This window comes from Apteryx mantelli, chromosome 3 (genome assembly GCF_036417845.1).
Source record: "Apteryx mantelli isolate bAptMan1 chromosome 3, bAptMan1.hap1, whole genome shotgun sequence".
Taxonomy (NCBI): domain Eukaryota; kingdom Metazoa; phylum Chordata; class Aves; order Apterygiformes; family Apterygidae; genus Apteryx; species Apteryx mantelli.
This window is the reverse complement of record NC_089980.1, coordinates 127,335,888-127,357,073: the sequence shown is the minus strand read 5'-3', so window position 1 is coordinate 127,357,073 and position 21,186 is coordinate 127,335,888. Positions and strand designations below refer to the sequence as shown.

Genomic DNA, 21,186 nt, shown 5'->3' with positions numbered 1-21,186 from the left:
GAGTTGGAAGAGGTCATCACCAGTTGCTTCAAGATCCTAGGGATAGAGCTATTTGTCTCCAGTCGCTCTTGGCTAAGTATTATCTCCATTTCACTATCGAGAACATTCGTCTTTGATTAGGCAACACTACCAGCTATCATCATCCAGTTATTAAATTTTTAGATCGGTAGGTATCCTTGAGATTTCTCAGTGCTCCTTTTCTCATGTAGAAATACTCTTATACAACAGCAAAACTCCTCTCAAAGCTCTTCTTTGCCAGAACACCTAACCGTGGTTAAGAAACTGCTGTTCTGAAGTCTTGTTATTTGCACAAATAAGTAAATGTATAATCACTCACCATCTGTCTGTATCTAGCTGAGGTCTCTGTATTTATAAGCACTTAATACAGGTCAATCCAGGTTACGCAATAGGGAATCCATGCACTGTTGAAATATCAATAGGCCTTTGGTTGTGCTTCTTTCTCCTTGAATCTGTCTGTAGATTTAACATGAAACATGATTATTGCATTCAGTCAGATATGAGAAAAGATTTATGTTTAAAATACTAGCTTTCCAAATTCTTCCTCAATTTTTAATGGGCAGAGTATTTCACCAATAACTGAAAAAAACATCAGGAATACCTAGTTTACTTGGATAAAAACATGTTTATAGAAGGAATTAGTAAGGACCCTGTTCAGACCTATCAAAACATTATTTTTTTCTCAGCGTAGGAATGGTAAGATTAACAGGAAATGTGGAATATTGCCAGGATGATACTCTTTATTGGTACTAGCAGTCGGTAGAAGTAAGGAGGAATGCATTTCCACTTGAATACTTTCTAATTATTTCACATATTTTTCATATCTTTCATATACTGATTTGCACCGTACTATTTTTATTCCATTTGCTGGAGTCAATATATCTTCAAGATGATGGTTCTTATCATAATGGCATCTGTCCCAGGACTCTTCCTTTGTAGCCAGAGATTGGGTTAAAACTTGTAGACACAGAAGTGGTTTTTTTCAGTATATAATCTGGGTCATAAATACTGAAAAAGCACTTTGTCTTCTTAGTATGAAAATAAGACCAGAAACAAAAAATTATGGTAGTCCTCTTTCTCTAACAAAATTATTACTGTTATCAGGCAAAGAAATATTCCTTGCGATGTGAATATCACTCCATTGAGCTCTTCAGCTATTATCTCTTACCATCAAATGCAAATCACTAACCATATTATGATTTTCTGTCTCTCTTTTTATATATATATTGCAGTAAATTGTCTGAGACAGTTTAAGGAATCTGAATTTTAGATTTTATTTCTTTTCACTAATCTCATTGACATAAATTCAACTCAGCTTAAATCAAGTACTTAAGCTGAGTCTCTTATTTTGCATACAGATCTGACAGTTGTCAGCAGCAAGCTGAATGTAAAACAAAATCAGTATCTCAATATTAGAATACCTGTTATTGTTAATAATTGTAGTAGTGCCCCTGAAGCCAAATACAGAATAAATACATATTGAAGGTATACTTGGTATGCTGCTGAAGAGTTTACAGTGCTACTTGAAGATGAATGAAAGTTAGAAGAAATGAGATGTAAAACTTTTCAGTAACATAAATATTTAAGTGTCACCTATAGCTTTGTTATTGGATCAAGCAAATCCAGCATCTCAAAATGAAATGCAATCTGAAGAATTATGTTTTCTGGTTTCATATGGGAATTTTATCTGACTATAATTTGGCCTCAGTTGACTTGAAAATTGCTCTAGGACACCATGAAGTGCTTGCAGTTGATAATAAAACACATGCAAATTTTGCAACATTTCTGTTACTCAATTAGATTGTTCTTCATAGTTCATTGTTCTCCATTCCCAGGCACTACCATGGTCATTTAAGTTCTTCTGAAAACACAACGTACCTTTGAAGATTATAGCACCTACTCCACAATGGTGAAGTCAAATGGTTCTCTCCATTCTCTTATTATTTTTCAAATAAAGAACCATCTTTAGGGAAATAAGGAAGCATAGTTAAAATAGGCTGTCTTCCCCATCTGTCTGCATAAGTGCAATTCAGAAGTAAAAATACTGCTATAAAATAGGAAAATTAAACAAAAAAGGGTATTGAAAAATTGTGGAATAGAGACTAATAGCTTTGTTTTTTAAAGTCAGTGAGGGGCTTGAGTGTTTAAAGTGTATAAAGTGAAATGAGCCAGATGAAATAATTATTTACCATTGGCTAGCACAGAGTGAATTCTAAATGGAAAGCAATTTTCAATTAACTGGTCATGCTACGCTTACCTGAGGTTATGTTGCATAATCAATCATGAAGAAATGTTATTTGCCTACTGTTTATGAGCCAGATGCTTCTAAGGATCCTTTTAAAGTTAAAATACTATTTAAAAAAGAGAGGGAAAAGAAAAAGACAAAACTAGCCTTCCATCATTAAAAAAAAGAATAGCAAAAGCCTATTAACTCTGTTGACATGCAATTTGAAAACATGTTGAAGAGATGGTTTATCGATGGTGGTATCTAGCATCATCTTAAAATATGATATTATCCTTCTAAAGCAATTCCATGGTTACTTTTATAATCAAAATTATTCAGCTTTCCTTATATTACTGCAGACTATGAAAGCGCAAGCGGTTAATTAAAGTGGTATCTACAGAGAAGTATGTAGATAGTCTGCTGTTCCCTCTTTCTGTGCTAAAAGATGACCAACAGCCCCCTGGTCTAAAGTCTATACCATTGCATTTGGTGTCTTTCAGTATGTGTCTTGAAGTGGTTTCCCTTCCATAGGAACCAAAGTTGCTACCGCACACCCCCATTCCCTCTATGCCCCCTTGCAACGGGGCTGCAAAGTCCCCCTGCAGTCTGCTCTCTGTGCGTGCAGAAAGGCAAGGTGGTCCGGGATGGCCATGCAGAAATCTGCCTTGTGGCACCTATGGGACACAATGTACGGCTCAGCCTGGGCACTGGTGCAGACATCATTTTCTAGTAGAGATGTATGGCTGCGTGTATGGGATCACACCAAATTGCGCCTTGATGCTTCCCTCTCTGCACTGCACCATTAACAAACGGGGACATACTCATACAATACCTGCGGGCACAGGACCAGCATACGGAGCAACGCAGCCACAGCAGTGACCCTGTACATGACCTTGTAGAGATTTACCCTAAAATGATAGAATCCAGATTTTTTAGAAGGGATCCATGATTTGGGGTTCTTCTTGAACACAACACCTGTGAATATGTTGAGCTCATTTCTTCCTACATTCAAAGATAAAATCCTAACAGCCCTGTGGTCAATGGCAAACTTCCCTTCATCATTGAAGGCAGATATCAGTCCTGATTCCTTTACAGTCTCTCAAGCCTATTTACTATTCGCCTTCAGTATTTCTGCCAATTACCTACTTTTCACCTGTTGAATAAGAGCTCAGGATGAACTACTGTTGTTTTCAACTTGCCTATAAAGCACTGAATAGCACAGACTATAATACATTCTGTCTTTATGGATTGTTTAGGGCAAAGGGCTTTTTGTCTATGAGTAGGACCTCCTGGATCTTTTGTAATACAAACAAATACCAGTAATGCTTTTGTTCTGGAATAAAACTCCTGTGCTGAAGCATTCTGTTAAAAATTCATATGTGCATGAGGAAATGGGTAATGATGTCCATGATAATTAAGACCATTCTTAAAATATGTTTTGTTTCAAGCAATAAAGTAAATCAATAATTTTATGAATTTAAGTTGATTTTATAAATATATGTTATTGTACGAATATACAAAAAGTGATGATATCTGTAGATTATAAAAGGGGATTGTATTTTTCACAAATACAAATAGTCCGGTTGACTTGAAAGGGACAGATCATGCACTTAAAATTAAGTATGTACATAAAGATTTGCAGGAACATTTCAAAAGTGGGAGGCACTATTTGCAGAAGGCAGCAAACATTGTTCTAAATTCCTCCACTGAATTACCCTAGGATTTCAGAGCACTTTATGAGAGCTAGTTAATTATCTTTCACGTATAGTGAACTCTTAATCTCAGCATCTTTTGCAGTAATTAATCAATTTTGTCTCCTAATCCAGAGTGAGGTAGGAAAATATTATTGTCCTTTCACAGATTTCAAAGGAAGTGAAATAAGTGTCTCTTTTTAGCTGTGCTACCTATTACCTACTGGCTCCAGCATCCACAGCTCAAACAGCACACTGAATGCAAGAGACATACAGAGTGGGTAACATTGCAGTAAGCTCTTTGCAGATCCCTTAATTGTTTGTCAAACAGTGATCCAGTGACCCATCAAAAAAGACAGAAATATTATCCAGCAGTCATGAGTTTCAACCCCTGAACTAACTACTAAAAGCACATTTCCACTGCAGATTTCTAATTAACAATTTAAGAAATGTTTACACCTTCTTTAGTAGCATCTTTCTTGAAACCGATTGACGCTTTTCAGTAGTAGCCTTAGCCAAGGGTGCATTAACATGCAGGGTCAATAATGGTGGTGTTAACAGGGGCAAGATGTGGTACAAAGGCAACTGTATCCTGTGAACCAGAGAAAGCAGTTTTTCAAGAAGTGCTAATGGGAGAAGGTTGTGGCTGCATCTTAACAAATCCTATGGTCTCCTCCTGTTAACCAATGCCTCACTAACTAAGATGCACTAACTATACAGACACAGCTATTGTGTATCAGATATCATTTATCTCAAAATTTATGCAAAGTTTCAAAATACTTGTGAAAGGAGTAGCTGGAACACATCCAGTGTAGGATGTATACATGAACCGCACAGCGGGGCTCTTGGAAAATGGTAGTAGCAATGTATTGTGTTGTACTGGGACAGCTTTTGTGATACAACAGGAATGGGTATCTTCCCCTTCACTTTGCCCACATCTACCAAAGATATTAGTTGAGTGCAGCAATCACCTTTGCTTACCTGGAGATCACCAATCTCCCACTGCACGATTCTTCAACTAGTGTGTTACATGGTGGTATTGTGTAGTGTGCAACTTGTGGGTAATGTGCCTAGTGCATCAAATCACACAACATCAGGAGGAATGTGTCACCTGCTAGGACCTATTCAATCAAGACAGAAGAGCTGCTTTATAGAAACCAATTTTATAAGACTAGCAACACTGTTCTTTCCCCATTTGTCCTTCTCTGCAGCTTCCTATGACTACCACTAAGAAATGCCAGCAGAATTTGGGAGATGGAAAACCTATCTCTACATTCTTGATATTCCTAAAAACACTAGCCAGTCACTCGCTTATCTTCTGCCATTAGCTATCACCACAGCTCCTTCCAGACAACTTCTCAGGAAACAGGCAGAAAATCTGATCTCATCTCATAAAGTAGCAGGTTCTTATCTTCCATCTACTATCTAAGGTCACAGACAGGAAATACTTGACAAGAGTTAGCCAGTAATCCTCCCAGTACCATGGATGCCCTCCCAGGACTGGATACAGCTGTGGTTTCAGTGGCAGAAAGGAATCTCATTTCTTTCCCTCCCCCATTTTACTGCCTTCCAGGAGTGGAGTAATAAAAATAGTTTTGGATGCTTATAAAACCCTTTGAAAATTGCTGGGAGCCAATGGCTGATATGACCCAAGACTCTCTGGGAAGAAGATGTTTCTTTGGGTGGTGATGTTAATCAAACCCCTTTTGAAAACAAAAGATTTGGCTTATGGCCAAAGTGTCTGATTCACAAACACTGTATCAATGGCCCGGTTATATGAAGATGATGGTCTCAGGTTTACATACATCTTTCTCCACTTCTTTTTTAATCAAACCAACTCTGCACAATTGGTTCACTTTTCTTGTAAAATATAGATTAGGATATTGAGACATCCTTGATAAATGTAAGACACTTCTTTCTCCTCATTCCTCGAGGTATGCAAACCATGACAGAAAGAATTACATTACATATAAAACACTAGAAAAACTTGGAAGAAATTAAGATCTATAAAACTGTTTTGGTAGCTGACTCTCACCATGTTCAGTTTGGGCTCTACCACAAAATTCCTTTTTGGTTATGAAGAAAATTCATCTCTCTTAATTCTTCCTTTCCCAAATATCTCTTGTACATAACTATTAATATATTACTATCAATTGAAAAAAAAATTGTCAATATAAGGCATTTTTTTTTCACAGTGTCTATAATTACTACTTTTTATTCCAGTGACAATAATTACTACTACAATACATGTAAAAAGTAGCATGCATAATGAACACCACATACAGCAGCATTGTGAAACAAGACCATCATGGATACAACCAGTTTTGTTCTACTTTTCATATTTAATCAAAGATTTTCTGAAAATTTTCTGCTATCAAGCCATTAATATGAAACTGAGAGAAATGAAGTATGGTGCTTAAGAACAGAAGCTTATTCTATTCACATGCACTAAGTCAATTAATTAAACACACTGATATTCATGAATATATATACTTTTAATATATGTATATATACATATACAAATGTGTGTGTGTGTGTGTGTGTGTGTGTGTGTGTATGTATGTATGAGCATATAGACTTTTATTAGTAAAAATCAGCCCTGCTTTTTTATGGAGGATATTCCAGTCAGAATATTCTGATATGCTGCCTTTTTAAAACTCTCTGCTTTCAACTCAAAGAAGAAAACTGGAATTGCATTCCTTTTCATTTGTAAAACTTACTCAGCACTTTTGGTTCCAGAGATGGGATTGGTATTTGGTCATAGCAATGATTTAATAAAGGCACCTGACACAGAAATTCAGACCAAAAATTCTCTATCAAGAATGCAATATTCCTTCCAGCTCCAATATTCCAACACTTCAAATTATTCAAACCTGAAGGTGATTTGCTGGGGAAAGATAAGAAATCATGTTGAACTGAGAGTTATTTATAACACTAAAGTTTTAGGGCTCAATTTAAAGTGATATTAAGAATGTAAAACAGCCATTAAAAGGATTTAGTTGCCTACACTGCATTGTAGTCACTTGAGTTGGAAACATCTATGTTCCTTAGGTTTCTTTCTCTTTGATACAAATTCTCTGGGTGTCTTGAAAATTCTGCTTCTGTACAAACTGGGCCAATAGAAGAAACTAGGAACTAATCCAGACTGCTGAACATGCACCTAAATTTGAAATGCCTAAGAGAAAAGACTTCCTAAAGTAAGTCTTTAGAGGGTTAAAGCAATAGAGAGATGTGAATGTATTGAAAGCCTCAGCAGGAGATCCTACCTAGTTGAGTATTCTTTGCAACATCAGTGACTATTTTAATTATTGAGATCTTCCTCCTGTAATCCACTTCTGATTCCTAGTGCTGAGGAGAAAGTTTGAGATGAGAAATTAAATAAAATATTCAATACATGAATTCAATACTATTACTATACTATTTGTGTTGAACCTATCAAGTCAGATAGCATATTTATATGAAAGTTATCAAGAATAATTCTTTAGCATAAAAAAGCCTCACAGAATTTCCTGTTTCTACATCATCTTAACATCTTGCTGCACAGTTCTTAGAGAAACGTGTGTACATGTATAGAGGTCACCTACAATTTATTAACAAGTTGATTAGGTAGCTGCATGATGAATCACAAAATCAAGCCTATGAGAAAAGGAGACAATTGTGTATGGTCATTTCAGGCCCTGGTTAAAGGAAAATGCTTTGTGTTACAGATGCCCCAGCACAGAAGACCTGCACAACAGAAGAGCTGCCCAAGCAGCTGTCTCAGTACCAGCCTTTCATTAATAAAAAGGGCTTTCCAAAAAATTATATTTCCTTAATTCTTTCCTAATTTTCTCCTTGTATAAATATATCTATATTTGGACAGACACCCTATATTCTGACATAACCTCTCAACATAAAGAGAACTTTTTCCTGCAATTGAGTCCTAAGCCCATATTGCCTTGAGTAGGTATGTGCATGTTTAGGATCAAGACTGCCAAGTCCCACTGCTCAGGGAAGCCTACACTCCTTCACTTAGGTCTTATTTTGTGTCTGGTTCATGTCACTGCACTTCAAGAGGCTTAAACTCAGACTCATTAGTATGCCACTCACTTTTCTTGCAGGCCTTTCTGAGGTTCTCCCAGCCTGAATCCATTCTCTGAATTTTCTGCCTATTGCAGATGATGACCACTGTCCTCCAAGATACCCTGTTTAGGAGGTGCTGAAGACCTCCTTGGCATCCATATGGAACATATCATACAGGCACAATGCCAGCTTCTGGGCTGTCACTTCTGACACCCTGAGGTGGCAGCTCAGGGCTTGCAAGACACTTTATCCACAAAATTTCCAAGCAGATTGCTTCCAGGATGAGTTTCTTGCACGCTGAGAGATGGGCATCTATGTTAAGTGAGGACCTGGTTTCCCTCCCAGGACCTTCAGATTACCCAAACTGACATCAGAAGTTCACCAGCAATAAGAGGACTGGTCTGCAGGACACTGACTGCAGTGGGATGCCTGGGGCTGCTCAGCACTGGGACAGAGCATGAGAAGCAGACTGTGAAACTACTGGAACAGCAGAGACAGTAGGAAAACCATGGACAGGTCAACACAAATCAGACTGGCACTGGTCATCTATGATGCCTATAGGATTAATTGGGGCAAGATTTTCCATCCCATTTCCTGAGTTTTCTTTTGCCTCAGAGATGCCTGATCTTGAGTTATCAGCCAGTAAGACACTCAGTTGAGACATGGATGACCAACAATCAATCCCGCTTGGTCTGGCAGAGATGATTTTGCATAGAGGCAACTGTGGAAAGCACAGAAAAAGTGCTAAGAGCTGGGTTTGGAACTGACTTCTGTTTTCTTCCAACTGGGTGTCCGAAGGCCTTGGCTACAGTGTCATTCTCTACATGATCATTCTGTCCTATTAAAACTTCCCTTATTTTTCTGCCCACTGACACAGTTTCAGCAAAGGGGTGAGTTTCAAGTGAGGGCTGCATGGGGACCTGCATGTTTGAACCCACTCTAGGTGAAGGGGTATTTAGATTTGGCTCTCCTACTTCCTAGAAGAGCACAGTAAACATGAGGCTATTAGTTAGTGTCAATTATTACAGGTCTGCAACCACCTTTCCCCCTTTTCCTATCTTAACACAAAAGCTGTAACCGAGCTTTCAGAAAGACTAAAGTACAGTTTCTATATTTTAAGTGTGCTTTATGCACTGAACTTCCTTAAGGATTTCGAAGAGACAGGCTGATCCACATTAGATACGGGGCAGGCAAAACTGTGAATGTATATGAAGGACCTTTCCTGCCCTCCCAAAACACAAAATTTTACAGTAAAGGAAATAATCAGGTGAAGTTCAGTGTTTTAGGCATCTGAATTGGAAAGTGTAATCAATATGATAGAAAACAGCTTGATTGGTTAAATTATAGAAAGCACAGCAGCTTTATTTATAACTCACGTGCAGTTCAGAACACAGATGATCAAGAAAAGAAAGAAAAATGTTCTGTGGGCCAGTGACCCTACCATAGGCCACACATTGTGATCCTCGCTTCATTTTCACTAATGCCTTTACTCCTTTTGATGTAAATAGCATTTGCTTGCAGTCCCAGAATTTGGCCTTGACAGTACCAAGTGGATTGTACCTCAAGCAGTGAGATTAAAGATGGAAAATTCACTTAGAAATTAGGGAAAAAATACACAAAAAAAGGTGCAATGTCAAAATTTTATTGTTGCTGAGGTAGCTTGCCTTATTATGAAAGTCAGCTGAGATATTTGCACAGTTTGTCTAGTGATAAATTTCACTTTTATTGAGATTGTACACAGTAAGAGCAAGGAAACAGCAAGTAGTATCATTTATTCATCACAATATATCCGTATTATACAATGGCAGCAGCAAATGTCAATGACTGTGATATGGAGCAGTCTGCAGAGTTGCACAGAACCCAAAAGCTCAGTCACACCATTAGTGTGAAACATGAGGGTATCAGAAAAATCATGATAAAGAGGCGGGGCGGGAGGGGGGAGCATGTGATTTAATGTCAGTCTCCTCCTGACAAAAGAGAATGATGCCTGTCAGTAGTGAAAGGTGGATTATTAGGTGGTAAAATGGATGTTTGTAATAGGCTCTATAGGTGAATGCGCAACAGGATCAAATTTGTCACTATTGTCCCCTTTATACCACTTACTGATTGTGATTTTGTCTGTTCAAGATGTGCTAGACAGTTCTGTTAGCCATTTGAATGGGAAGGTGCTGCTGTGGCTCTTCAGGTGCTAAGGAAGATTCTATTTTACTGTATTTATGGTCATGAGTAACCAGTAGGGTACAGGTCCAATCACAGATTGGTCTTCAAAGAGACTAAAGATGCTCGTTCTATGAGGAAGACAAATACACTTTTAAAAAGGGGGGTAGAAATCTAAAAAAAAATTAAAATCTAATATATCATGCAGTCACGTATGACTTACTGGAGCAGGAAAGTGAAAATTAAGGGAAAAAAACAGACAAATTTTAGTTTCTTGTGTGTTTTTGTGTTTTGTGCAAAGGAAATGATGCAGCTCATGTTAATTTAGTAAAATTAGTGCCCACAATATCTAAGCAGTAGGACAAGAATACACAATTATATTTGACTGCAGAACAATACACAATAATTTTTCATCTCTTCTTTACGTTAAAGAAACAGCTGCAATTTTTAGGTTTTTTTACTGCCAGTGCATTTTTACTGTACGGAAAACTAAATAAACGGTTACAAATGAGAAATTTTGAATAACAGGTTTTTTTCCAATCTAAGTTACAGAGCATAAATATATATTTAATATTTAAGCATTCTTCACCTAACTGGTGGTAGTCCTAGTCAAGACAGAACATTGGTAGCTAAGTTCAGTTCGAAAATTTACCTGTAAGCATTGTTGCTACATGTGTAAAAGCCCTCTTTCTTCCCTCTCCCCTCTTCACAAGCATCTTTTCATTCATGTACATCACAAAAGGAGCTTGTTTGTACATGGAAATATGCATATCAAAGTTCAAAAGACAAGCACTGCAGAACAGCTAGCAGGTTTTATTTGCAAATTACAGTTACAGATTAAGATGGACTTTTAAAAAGGAAAATTAGCATTCCCCACTGATATTTCTGAAATAAATAAAATGATAAGGAGTGGATCAATTTCTAAAAGGTTAAGTAGTTCTGTTTGATTACACATTTGAAAAGCCACACTCAAACTACTGCTTTGGAAACTGAACTAGAAATATCCCCAAATTTGCAGCAATTACTGATTGCTCTTAGACTAGAACTAATACAGAAGTAGTACTTTTTGGTATTTCTGAACATCTGCTTTTGATCTCATCTGAATGAAGAAATTCTTCAGCAAGAAAGCAGTGGAGCAAAGATGTAACATGGCCAGACTTTTAAATCATATAACTTCATCCATTTCTTAGCAACCATTACCCTATATTGATCTGTTCCTCCAACACTTTAACTGAGACATGTTTTAAAGCTCTAGATTTAGTCAATGGATTTTACATAGGGATTATGTGAAAGGATCCAATGCAAAGGGGATCATCAGCCTGATGGCAGATGTACTAAAAGGCTAAGTATGTTGCCAACCCTTCCAAACACGTTCAGTCCATGCAGGACAGGTGACGTTTGTGGAATACTGATATTTGCTTCAGATTTCAAGATCAAAAGTAGCATTTGCACCCACACCCAACTGAAGTTGCTTTTATTACTTATTTTTTTTATTGCACATAGCATTGAAAAAACAGCTATAAGTGATATGGCTTGCAAAGCTGTTAAGAGAACACTATTCATAGGTGCACTGCCATCTTCTGGGAGAATCTATCTAATTTTGAAGTCAGATGAATTAGTTACTTTGTCCAGTTTCTATTCGGTGTAGTTAAGATGTTGACTTCCAACTAGCTGACAGTACAGCTAAAAGCTTTGCATTTTAGTTTTATGATCTCTTGCTTCATTCAGCATCAAGAAACAATCATGATCACCTACTTCAGTTAAGAATACTAATACATCAGGCTGCTCAGGAAAATCTCTCTTATGGCCACAGAAGGGAAGATACTGTTGTAGAACATTATTTTCATACAAAGTGTCATTAGTTCAAATTTTTAACTGGTAACAGTGTAAGTCCAGCTCCTCTCCAGTAATCCAAAGGAAAACATAAGAAAGTGGTTGGGTTTCTTGTCCAGTGACAGATTCACTACAAGTTTGAGATATATTAGCCAACCTTCAAATAATTAAGAAGTTACTTTTTATTTATTTTTTGCCTACTGATACACAGTGTCCTTCTGGAGCAGGCTCTAAGTGACCTGATTCACAACATCTTTTGCTTAGAGATGAGCAGGAAATCAGCACCATGAAGTGGTGTGTCTCTAAAAATATTTTAACTGTGCTATTAAAGAAACTGGATACCTCAGATCAAAAGCAAACACTCCAATCACTTCAAATATTTGTTTTCAAAATAATTCTATTCTCTTCCATAGGCTGTTTGGAGATAGCCCAAAATCTTTTGCAGAAATTGCACTATCTGTTAGAATGTAAGGCTAATAGATACCAAGCCTCAACTGCCCCTGATAAGGCAGGTTACAGAATTTCAACCTGAAAGTCCTACAGTGCAGAGGTAAGGAAGCAGCAAAGAGAAAAAGGTTATTCCACCCTATTATATGTGTAAATGCTAACAAGCCAAACAACCTGTGCTTAAACTAGAACATCCGTTTCACCAAGCCTCAAAGACCCCAAGTAACAATATATTTTGCTGCTTATATTGATGTCATGCACATGCCAATTACTGTCAGCTATACCAAATACAAACAATAAATGTACTACTATGCAATTCATTTAAAACCACTGAACTTACTAGATCTCTTAACTTTTCCTCTTTCTTTTCTCTCTCTCTTTGTCATAGACTGGAATTTTTTTTTCAAACTGAAAGGAGTTAAAAGGATTATTTGCTAGTCAGTGTGGAGTCTCATATTTGATATTTATGTTAATAAGCCATTCCCAAGCTAGTTTAGCAGTTAATGCACTCAGATCCCCAGCCATTCTACAAGGAATTGCACTCATTAAAGCATAATTTAAAGCAAACACTTTGTCCTGATAGATGCTGGTAGGCCCAGAACATGATACAAAGATTTCAGACAGGTCAGTGATCCCTTCTCTGCCACCACCTCGTCACAGTTCAGACTGTGACAAATACAGAACATAGTTTTCATTTGTTTCACTGATATCTGTGACCAACTGCTTTTCCTATGTCCCATCCTACTATGACCTTCTGTGGAGCTTAGCTGGGACTCTGCACTGGGCAATGAGGGCAAAAGTTAATTAAAACCAATTAGGCTGCAACAATGCTGACTAATGAACTCAGCCCAGACACTGACAAATATATTTAGACTCTGTGTTACCAGGAATATCTTTGGCATTCAAACAGATCTTAAATACAGGTATTTCCAGTCTTTGTTTACTCTGCAACTTAGTTTGATTGTGCTTAGAAACTCTTGGGAAGCTCACAAACAAATATGAAAGCAAATTAATGAAGAAGGCTGCCTGATCCAAAGAGCAAACTCTTGTCAAATACTTTCTAATTCTCATACTGTTATCTATTCAGCTAAAAGGACCTTGCAAAGAATAGCCATCACTGGGCCTAAAGAGAGCTTCACTGAAAACATCACCAATGAAATTTATCTTCAGCACTCACAAGGAAAGCTTATGCATGCAAATAGGAGTTCACAGAAGAAGGCAAATGTTTCCCTTGCACAGTCCTTCAGGTCTGTAAATATCTTTTGGAAAACTTAGACTTACAGTTACAGTATAGATGCGCCAAAGTTTGTTTTGGGGATGGGAGAGGATTAGGAGACAAGGGGTGAGTAATTACTTCTTGAAATGTGATGCACAGAAATTGAATTACGATTTATAGGCTCACACTTGTTCCTGTACAAATAAAAATGGAACAATGCCATTTGAAACTGTGGCCAGATGCATTTCCAAGACCCAGGTAGGTTCCTGGGACTGCAGATGGATAGAAATCTGGAATAATTTTCTGGCCAGAAAAAAATGAATCTGTGGTTTTGTGAAAGCCAGCAGTCACAAAGGAACAAAGTAAAAGAAAAAAGTCTTTTTCTAAAGCTGATTTGACTTCTGCTATGCCATATAGTCTCAGGGGGAAAAAAGGACAAAAAAGATTTGGAGATAAAGTTTCAGTAAAGAGAGACACAGAGTCACACAGCAGATCTGCTTTACAGGCAGGCTGTAAATATCACACCACTCCCCTTTCCTGGAAAAGTCAACAGGGTCTGTGGGCTGACGTTGCGGCAGGAATCATTAACAACCTAGAACACAGGATCATTCCAAAACCAGGTTTACTAGCAGTTCCCATCCCTGAAGACCAGAAACAAAAGGACTAGAGAAGCCTGTGGTATGGAGATTATTAGAACTCACTGAGCATAGCTGTGAACAATTTTCCTTCCATTTGCCCCTTTTGCTTTCTTCTGTAAATCTCTGAGGATCTTTGTGACAGAAGAGAAAAGCAAGAAATTCTTCAAGTGTAAATAGCAGTAAACAAGTGAAGTCCAAAAAAGTTGTAGGCCATAGAATTAGTGAAAATTTATTTTCTGGCCTATGGAGAAAATTAACTTGGAAAGTCACTGCTTGGCTCTAGACTACACCTCCCAGTCCAAAAAAATCATTCCCAGAGGAAAAAGTGCTCCAACAGCTCCCTCCGCCCCCTTGGCCCCATGTCCCTGGTCCTTGCTCTTTGCCCTCCCCCCAGCATAGGCCTGGCAGAGGTTTCCCCTGGGCTCCCATGTTTCACTCAAAGCCACCTCACAGCTCCTGGAGAGACCTCTCTCTAGCTGGGAAGCACAGAAGTGCCTCCTTGTGCAATTCCCATAGCAGCACAACCTTTCTGTGTCCTCTTCACTGACACCTATAGCTCTCAGCCACCATTAAGGCCAAGACAAAGAATAGCCATATGAAATACTGTTTGAATATCTGATCACCAAATGGGGAGTCTTCTGCTTTTACCATAAAGTATGGAAAATTAGAGTATTGACAGCTTATTTATAGAACAGCGATTACTTTAATATACTTCATTTTTCTTGAAATATGCTATTCTTGCAAATAGCATCAGTCTTCCTTCATGTTGCTTCTCAGGCACTGGAAGAGTTCTCCTAGATGTCCTATAAGTATCTCATTATCTTCTTTCTGAAAACTTTTATACTGCCTTTGCTATCAACAGTTAGTAGAAAAGGATTAATGAGAAAAAAGGATACCTGCTTTCCAAAAAAATTGCCATACATGGTAAAACTACTGCTTGCTTCTAGATCATATCAGAAAATGAAAAGTGAAATACCACTTTCCAGTCTGCTCCTAACAATATTTTTATGGAAGGGTCCAGAATAAATGAGGATGTTCTGATATAAATTATTTTAAAGTCCATAGCATGTATTAAAGATACACATTCAATCTGGGACACAATGAAAATTCTTGGTTTCAAGAATTAGTTGAGGACCCCCTATTGGAAGTGTCAAGACATGAAAATAAAGCATCAAAAATCATTAGGTAATCCAGTAAACATGAGTAATATATTTTTGCTGAGTGGCAATAAATACTTCAAAAATAATTGTTTCGTTACATCCTCAGAGTTTAGAAAAAGTTATTTCAAATCTTTACATAGGCATAAACTAGAATCCAGTTTCACTAGTTCCTGCTGACTGGATCCCATAATGAACAAAATTGCTCATTTTCCCACAGGAAGAAATCATCGAGTTTCACCCATGCTCCATTTCCTGTAGGATTAACTGATACTTCTGAACCAGCAACAGATGACCTGCAGTAACCATTCATAAGGGGATAAACTCATAAATAGATACCGTCTCAAAAATATTCATCTAAAAGCAAAACAACTCTCAAATCAGCTGAGCAACATGATAGGTTTCCTTGATATGCATTAAGATATGAGGATTGAATCTTCCCCCAATTTAAAGCCTGCAGTTTTCTCAAATAATTCATGCAAGAAAATCAACAAGAGTTTTAGCAACTAAAAAAACAAAAAACAAAAAACAGATATCAATATCAATACCTATGCTAGCAATCAATAAAAGCTGCCTATATTCCACTGATGGAAAAAAAAATGCAGATCAGTTTTATTGTGACTTTCAGATAGAAAGTACAGAGTCCTAATTAAGCTCAGATCTCAACATCGGTGGAAAACTCATTTTTTTCAGTGTCAAGAAAGTCTACATAATATAAATATCTATTAATAATGAGATGCTACTACACCAATGGCATGGATAAATATAGAAGAAACCTACAAATAAGAAAGACTGCAGATAACTGTCCAAATAGAGTATGCTGAAATGTTATTAATGCTTTAATGAAATTAAAGTTATCTTCTACCAGCAGAACATTCTCTAAAGAGTTAGGAAGCAGCTGGAAACACCGATCAACTGTACCAGCTTTCCTCCGAAGATAGTACCCTTAGAAGTAGCTATTCCCAGAACGCCAGCTTTTTAAAGTCTTTTGTAAAGTTCTTGAATTGTTGTGATGATAAAGAAGTGTTCAAAGGTTTGCATGGCCCCATTCATTCACCCCAGGCCTTGTCCTGCTGCCAATCACTCACATGTCAGGGTGACTTGTTCTTTTCTCCTTTAATCAGAGAGAGGAAGGACTGCAGATATGTACCGCCAGGTATTATGCGTGCTGTCTTACTTTGGTTTATGGTGAAGGGCCAATGGGAAGGGGGAGCTTTGGGGACTTACATAGAAGAATACCATATCCCTGACTTTATTTTTTTATTTTATTTTATTTTATTTTTTTGCATTCAGACTTAAGCAGCTGCTTGAATTTCACCTATGCATCTTCAAGCTTTATAGCATTTATGATAAACAGTTCCATGGCACAGCCGAGGTAAGTGTTAAATACAATGAGAATTCATCATTCACACAACAGATGATGAAGCGTTATAAATCGCAGACTTTAGAAGTCTGGCATCTATTCAGAAATTAATTGAAATATTTGGTTCAAAATTGCAGGAGACTTAGTACAAAGTTTAATGATTGTTTAGCCATTACATTATTCATAAAGCACTCTTCAAACATACTCATGGACTGGTTGATCAGCTGGTCAAACATATTAAGATGTATAAGTGTAAACAAAACATAATAAAGGAAGTGAGATCATGATTTTAAAATGCTCCAGAATGGAGATTATATTCCACAGTCTTGCAACCAGATTTGGAAGAAGTTTTCTGCTTAGAAGTCACTCAAAATGTAATAAGGCTCCTGTAAGGAAAGAACTGGATTTACAATAAAAGTATAAATTGTGGTTATGGTCACAATATCAGCATACTGTATTAAATTATATATAAAAAAATAATAAAATATGAAAAGTCTGGCTGTCCCCCATCTAAGGAGAAACAGAACGGATTCCACTGAAATAAATGGAGTTAAAGGGTTAAGGAAGGAGGTTCAAAATAGTAGCAGGGATAAAAATGCAAGCTGATGTATTCAAAAGAGCCCAGTGAAATCAGATTTTTGTGTGCAGAGCCTCTCAGAAAACAAAATTTCCTGTTGCCATGGAAATTGAAACAAAACCAAAACCATTTCCAATCACAATGGAAGGGTGGGATTTTGAAATTTCCTCTGGAAGAAAGTTCCTGGAAAAAAAATCAATGTAGATCCACCAAAATACATTGCTTCTGACATACAAAATGCTTTGTGCAGGTAAGGATTAGAATTTCATTTCAAAAATTGAGCTCACCTCTATTTTTAGTGAAAATACTAATAGCTATAAAATAACAAATATACTTAGTACACATAAAAATAACTTTTCATCACTATATGCAATTCTGTACATAACAAATCAAATGGACCACAGATAAGACGATTAAATATTTCTGCTTTGCACTTTGACTTTTAAAATCAGATGTGAAATGGAATTATTTGCACTTCCTTTCAAGGGTGCTACTTGGAAGATAAATCAAATTTATGTAGTGCTCACATACCTAAATGAGCTCTACCAACAGAATTAGGCAAATAAGGCAAAGACTGATAGTAGCCTTGGCATTTTGCTCATGACAGACTGTCACTGTATCACATTCAGGCTACCAAGGACTCATTTATCGAGTAAGAAGATATTTCACTCTGTACTGACACATTCCTGGGCCTTATCTCCAAAGGGCCTTCCTCCTTTTACACTAGGGAGAGCATGGGAAACGTTACTTGACACCATAGAGAACATCAGCTTCTCAAGTCTCAGATAGAGCTATAACAGCCATTCAAATGTTTTTCCGTGTCATACTCAAGGTTCAAAAACGCCTTGGGATAGTGATGGCCTTCATGACAAAGGAACATAGCACAGTAAAGTCCTTACTGAAGCCACTGAGTCAGAGCCTCAGTGAAGTATGTTTTCCCATCTCCAGCAAACTGACACTTTATACCAAGTGTTGATTGTTGCTGCAGCTACGGTCTCACTGAAAGAGTCAGGTCTCCTTCAAGAGACCCAGGGTAATCCAGGGCCTCTCCGATTTCCAGGTTCACAGCTCACCTCCACCCACTGGATTTTGGAGACTCAGATGAGTTTTTTTTCTTCAACTTGGATCATTTCAGCAACCTGCTCTGTCTTTATACAGAGTTATATCAACACAACTGAGATAATGACCCACTGAAGGCTGGGCAAGGGGCCATAATGGAGCATGAGGAACTCTAAAGCTACACCACCTTCATCTTCATTCTCCCCTGCTTGAGTTCAACTCCCTCATTGCCTAAACAATACAGAGAAGCATATGTTTTGTCTTTTTGCAAAAGCCTTTCACATATAAGATTGTTATATCTCCCCAAGCTTTCTCTTCTCTAGACTAAACAGCATAAATATTAAATAATAGCACTGTAATGATCTCTCTCTTGAGCCTATCTATCCACTTTAGGACTCTGCTTCTACTTACCAACCACTAAGCAGTTACTGGTTGATGCTAGTTTATTTACTGGAAAGAGCTCTTTTCGAAACATATTCACCAATTATTCCAGAGGAACATAAATATCCATTTGTAATTACTACTTAAAAGAAATAATGATTTACTCCTTTGATCAGCTTGCAGATTCCCGTCAAAGGAATCACATGAACAGATGGTGTCCAACAGGCTTTTCAGGAGGGCTTTTTTTGTTTTAAAGTAGGCTTCACAATGAAGTTCTCACTCATAAACTTGTTAAGATGGGCCCATTCCCTTTCTCAGGATGTGATTTTCTTGTAACTGCTTTTTACTTTCTGTCCTGAACAAACTCGTTTCTCTTTACAGCCCCCCTGTTTTGAAACCAACCATTACATACACAATAAGGGAAGGCAATGAATCAGCCACAGCAACCATGGAGGTGACTTGGGTTTTTTTGCTCACTCTGAATTCTCCAAGGAACATAAACATTTTCCAAAGAATACCACTGAAGTTGGATGAAAACAATTTTTGTGAATACCAAATTCATTGAAAAAGGCTGTGACAGGGAGATCAACTTTATTTCTGAATCCAGCCCACATTTGGTGGGAATTTCCCACAAAACAAAAAAAGTCAGGAGGGATTTGGGAACAGTGCACATTTCATTGTGAAATTTTCTAAGAGCATCTTGTTTTCAAAGATGCTGAAATATTGCATTTCAACATATTCTAAAAAAAAAAAAAAAAAACCTTTTTCATTGGGAAACATTTTTTTTAATTTTAAAACTGACCTAAACTTAATCAGAAGCAAAAGAATTAATCTTTCAAAATCTAAGGAAACATTGAGTCAAAGAAAATAAAAATGTTAAGGGGAGAGTCTTAAGTTATGGATTTTTTGAACAAGTTTGTTCATCAACCAAATAGAAAAATCTATTATTTGTTCTAATAGAATGCATTAGTTATTATATAACTATAGCAAGACAGCACAGAGAGGACAATCTTTTTCCCCCACCATACTAATAAGCTTTCCCTTCCCCTTCCTCCTTAGGTATTTCATTAAAGGCAGCTCATCTTAAACAGCTTGGTCAAAACTAAATTCAGGAACTTTTCCAGCAAGACCATGTCTTTTTCCCACTCCTCCATAGCTGATGAAATCATTATTCTCCTAGTAACTTGAGGTCTTCTGCAAGATCATCCCCCAATTTTGACCACCACAGTCCTCTTCAGGGAAGAGCACAACTAGTGAACTACATAAATCAAAAGTCAGAAAAGAGAGGCAAAAGCTGTGATGGAAACCAGAGGCGCTGGATGGCAGAATGGCTGGCATAGGATCACATGGAACATCACTTAGAGCCACAAGGGAAGAGTTCTTTGGAGCCCAAAGCCACTGCTCCCACCACAACAGCAGATACCTCTGAGCCAGCCCGGATCAGCCCCTCCTGATCCATGCCCATTTGTATTGCAATACACACAATTTTCACTTCCCAGCTGGATTGACTCCCAATTCTTTTGGTACTGTTGTTCCCAAATGACCGTAACAAAAAGCTTAGCTGTACCTTTCCCCAGCACTTGAGCTTCCTTCATGCTGCCAAAGATATCTATTAATTAAGGTGTCAAAAATGGACAGGATTGATCACAGTGATGGTTTTCTCCATATTGAGCTTTCTCAGATCCCAAACTCCTTCTTCAGCTACTTTTTCTGACCACTTAATTAACAATTGGTTCATCATCTGACTTGCCAAGAGGAAGGTATCTCAATCACCATGAAAGTAGACAGAGATAGGAAAGAGTCAGCAATTTTTCCTTCCTCTCCTCATTTTTTTTCTTTTTTAATTCACATGGGTATATACAATTTCTTTTAGGTGATTTAACCTAACAAAGGTCACTCTGATAACTATGGAAATATTTGGCAATGAGAGTTATTCAAAAATTTTTGTCTGCCTTTTTTTCACCAGATGAAAAGCCATGCATTTTTATTTTAATTTTCACCTCTTGAAAAAATAAATAAACAAACATCCCAGCAAGGGTATATTGCAAGTGGTTTTATATGGTAAACTAGATTTCTGATGAGAAAGCCACCAGCATTCTAAAGGACCTGAAAAATGAAATTAAATGTCAGAGACAGGATTTCACCAATACAAAGCATTTTTTCCTGACCTCATTCCCTTCACCCTTTCTTTTAGTTTGCTGAGTAGCTGGGAACACTGCAGGGATAAGCTGAACATATACTGTATGCCTAAAAGGGGACTAAGTGTTGATAAACCCTCTTCAATGCTACAAGGTACAGAATCATAAGGAAAAGAAAGACCAGAAAGTGAGCTGGACTATCGCCCTCCTGAAGCAAAGGTATCC

The 21,186-nt window shown here is 37.4% G+C and overlaps 1 long non-coding RNA gene across 1 annotated transcript in view; it reads right to left on the bottom strand.

Moving 5' to 3' along the window:
- Positions 1-351: 351 nt before the first annotated feature.
- The window catches only part of LOC136991607 (uncharacterized), a 53,229-nt gene continuing 32,394 nt past the window's right edge, over positions 352-21,186 (bottom strand). Inside the window, exon 3 of the long non-coding RNA XR_010883843.1 lies at positions 352-474. This is a non-coding gene — a long non-coding RNA (uncharacterized lncRNA). The remainder of the gene's footprint in view (positions 475-21,186) is intronic.